Source organism: Marmota marmota, unplaced genomic scaffold (assembly GCF_001458135.2).
Source record: "Marmota marmota marmota unplaced genomic scaffold, marMar, whole genome shotgun sequence".
In the NCBI taxonomy this organism is placed as follows: domain Eukaryota; kingdom Metazoa; phylum Chordata; class Mammalia; order Rodentia; family Sciuridae; genus Marmota; species Marmota marmota.
The window spans coordinates 139,743-144,100 of record NW_026000260.1 but is presented as its reverse complement, the minus strand read 5'-3'; the positions used below and the strand labels follow the sequence as shown (position 1 = coordinate 144,100).

General features: G+C 36.4%; 1 protein-coding gene across 1 annotated transcript in view; it reads left to right on the top strand.

Moving 5' to 3' along the window:
* The window catches only part of LOC125614276 (phosphatidylinositol-binding clathrin assembly protein-like), a 20,236-nt gene that overhangs the window by 11,938 nt on the left and 3,940 nt on the right, over positions 1-4,358 (top strand). The gene's annotated exons all lie outside the window — the stretch shown is intronic.

Below are 4,358 nucleotides of genomic sequence, written 5' to 3'. Positions count from 1 at the left end.
CGGTGGGGGGGGAGTACTGGGGATTGAACTGAGGGGCACTCGACCACTAAGCCACATCCCAGCCCTATTTTGTATTTTATTAGAGACAGGATTTCTCTGAGTTATTTAGCATCTTGCCATTGCTGAGGCTGGCCTGAACTCATGATCCTCCTATCTTAGCTTCCCAAGCAGCTGGGATTACAGGCGTGTGTCACCTTGATCAGCATACAGTGTGACACTTTGTAATTTTAAAGTAGGAGTCCTTTGCAGTCCCTTAAGGTCATTAAATTTTTAGGAATTTTGTTAGGTGGTTGATGTCATTTTGGTAGCTTGAAATTGACCTTGGTGGTAGTATTTACATTACAGAAATTAGTCCTCCTCTTTTTAATCTGGAGAGCTGGTTGTTATACATTTAATGGTACATGGCTTCTCATAGGCTGCCAAATTCTGTTTTTTATAGTAGGTTATGTTATTTCAGTGATGTTATTTGATTATTTACTGTAGACACAAATCCATGTAATAATGAGCTATATTATTATAGGGTTTATATGTTCTGAATTAATTTTTCTTAATTTAACTTAAAGACTTAAATTCTTTTTTTTTCCTTTTATGCATATACTTCCAATGGAATTCTGCATTTTAATGGGTGAGTTTAATGAGGGAGTTTGACCAAAACTATGATGAACCTTAATCCTTTGAATAAAACCATATATATAGCATATATTAACATAAATTAACATAATTAGCATAAATTAAACACTTGCTTAATTTCAATTAGATTTACTACTGTCACTTTTCTGAGTCCTATGGTTTGGGAATCATTATTACAACAGATTTTACAATATAGTTAAACATAGTGGTCAAGAGAACAATCTCTAGATCCAGTTCAATGTGAATGTAAGTGAATGTAAGTCCCGAGTATTGGGAGAACTACAGTATAATGAAAACATATGGACATGATTCCTGCCAGACCAAGACTGGCCACTGGTGATCTTCATACATGCCACCTTCATTACTTAAGCCAATTCTATGAACAATTGTGGGATCAGCTGAAAATACTTCGTCTCTTAAGTCACTGTGAAACTCTGATTTTAAAATGTTGGTCATGGGGTCAGAGTGGGCTCAAATTTCACTACACCACTCATAGACTGTGTATTTTGGGGAGGTTAACTTAACCTCTCTGTGTTTCAACTTCCTTATCTTCATGAGGTTGCTGTCAGGATTAAGTAAGTTGATACAGGTAGAGTGCTTAGAACAGAGTGTGGCCCATAGTAAGCGCTGATCTTTTTTTTTTTGCTTCTGTCTTTTCTTAGTCTCACCAAAGATTAAAACCTGTATAATAATCTCTCCTTTACATTTTGCTCACCCTACACTTCTCTGTGGCTTCTTTTCTCTGGCTCTACTTTCTGCTTTTCTCATTTTTCTCAAACCTTCCAACTGTCCTACCCACTTCCTTTCATGGTAGAACAAAAGGTCAGTATCCTTGGTGGTTTCTTTCAATGTTTTCTCTGGCCTTGGTTGAAGATATTTCCCTCATGGTTTAAATTACTATCCATATTCTGAATATATAGATAGAAATAATTTATATCCCTGCTTATATTCATATCTGGAGCTCAAAACTAATATATCCTGCTGTCTACTTGACTTCCCCACTTGCATGTTCTGCAGTTATCTCAAACTCAATTTATTAAAAATGAACCTGATGCCAGGCATGGTGGCCCACATCTGTAATCCCAGTGGCTTGGGAAGCTGAGGCAGGAGGATTGAGAGCTCAAAGTCAGCCTCAGCAAAAGTGAGGCACAAAGCAACTCAGTGAGATCCTGTCTCTAAATAAAATACAAAAGAAGGCTCAGGATGGGGCTCAGTGGTCGAGTGCTCTTGAGTTCAATCCCTAGTACCCCCTCCAAAAAAAAAAAAAGTTAGAAAAATTGTTTAGTTACCATCTCCTAAACCTTACTCCTTTGCTTTTGCCTTGGGCTCAGTAAATAGCCCCACCATCCACCCAGGGCCTCAGTTGCTGCCTGTGAGTTATTTTTTTTTAAAATAATTTTCTCTCCTTTTACTCCAATCCACTATGAAATTCTATTCATTATACTTCTCTGAATTCTCTCCACTCCTCTGAAACTAAAATGCTATAGACTTAATTAAAACCACCATTATTTCTCTCCTGGAATACATAATAGCCACCTAACTGGATTATCTACATCTATTCTTGCCCTTCTCTGATTCCTTCTCCTTATTACAACCACAGTGATATTTTAGAGACTGGAATATAATCATGACATTCCATTGTTCAAAATCTTTCAGAGACTTTCCATTATTCAAGGATAAAGCCCCAAATCTTCATTTATTTTTTGTCATTCTTGCCCAACTTTCTAGAATACTAGAGTTCTTTCACTTACTTAAACATCCCCAGGGTCTTTCTATTCCATTTGGAATTCTTTGTCCTCCTTCCCTAGGCCCCAACCCCCATGGTTTGTTTAACCTATATTTTATCCTTTAAGTTTCAGATTAACTAACACAGAGGAGTTATACTTGACTCCATAAATGAAGTCAAATGTCCTTCATACATTCATATAGCATCCTGTACTCCTTTCAAAGTATTCAAAAATTATAATTTTCCAGCTAAACAATACAAACCATGAGACAGACATGAGTTGTGTTGTTGACCATATTTTCTGGTCTGTATGTAAAATATTTACTTAGAGACTCATTGAATTAACAATGTTTTACAGTAGTCTAAGATATTTTGAAACATGATTAATACATTATATAATAATTTCCGTATTAGCAATTAGTGACAATGACTTTTTGGAAATATTTCATTCTAATAATCATTGAAAAATAAGATTTATTGCATATATATATTCTGATATCTGTTGAAAATTGGTAGTGAAAATTATTTTATTTACTGAGACAGAAGGATTGCAAATACAAGATCAGCTTTAGCAACGTAGCAAGGCACTAAGTGACTTAGTGAGACCCTGTATCAAAACAAACAAAAAGGGCTGTGGAGGGCTGGGGATGTAGCACAAGCGATAACGCGCTGGCCTGGCATGCGCGGGTCGCTGGTTTTGATCCTCAGCACCGCATAAAATAAAGATATCGTGTCCACCAAAAACTGAAAAATAAATATTAAAAAAAGGGGCTGTGGATGTGATTCAGTGGTTAGGTGCCCTAGGTTCAATCCCAAATACAAAAAATTAGTTTATTTAACAATGATAAAAAATTTTATTGTAATTGAATAGATATATTATAAATGCGAACTATTAACAGTTGCATTTAGGTCATTATGTGCAGCTACAGTTTTTGAAAATATATTCCATATACTTGAATGCAATACTGCATTTAATTTCCTCATTCAGCAATTATTTATGGACTTGCTGACTTTGTGATTGTCAGTTATGTCCCTGGCACTGCCTGGGCACTGGGAAAGCAATAATAAGGCAGAAACTCATCAGAGACTGCTGCAAGAGCCTCCTTACCACCTCTCTGCTTCTCCTATAGCCCCTGTACTCCATTCTTCCCACAACAGAATGATCTCATTAAAATACAAGTTAGAGCATGAGCATGCCTCTGTTCAAGTCCCTTTAACGGTTACCCACCTCAAGGAAGTTGGCCTGGGGTGGTAGTTTCCAAATAAAAGTCAAAATCCTTACAATTTCTTAAAAGGACCTTTATGATCTGAACCCTCCCTTGCCACAATTGCTTTTTTGATCCCTTGGATCACTCCAGCTACAAAAATGTTGGTCTTCTCATTGTTTTTCAAACAAACCAAACACATTCTTTCCTCAAGGTCTTTTCTCTTCTGTTAGATCACAGTGGTTTACTTTCATATCCTTCAAGTCTTTACTTAAAAGTTCAGTTCTCGGGCTGGGGATGTGGCTCAAGTGGTAGCGCGCTCGCCTGGCATGCGTGCAGCCCAGGTTCGATCCTCAGCACCACATACAAACAAAGATGTTGTGTCCGCCGAGAACTGAAAAATAAATATTAAAATTCTCTCTCTCTCTCTCTCTCTCTCTCTCTCTCTCTCTCTCTTTAAAAAAAATTAAATAAATAAATAAATAAAAGTTCAGTTCTCAGTGAGCCTATCCTATTTAAAATCTAAACTACTGCATGCACGAAGTTAAATACACAAAGCAAAAATTATTAGGTATATATGGAGAATTTGAGAAAATGCATCACAGTAGGTGCTTTCAAACTACCACTCATTATTGGACAGATCTTTATGAACAGATCATATCCCTTTCCATGATGTTCTTTTTCTTAAGACTTATCACTATCTAACATAAAATTGATTTTTCTTGGTTATATTCTGTCTCCAATACAACGTAAACTATATGAAGGTGTGCATTTTTGTTTTGCTCACTGCTGTATTT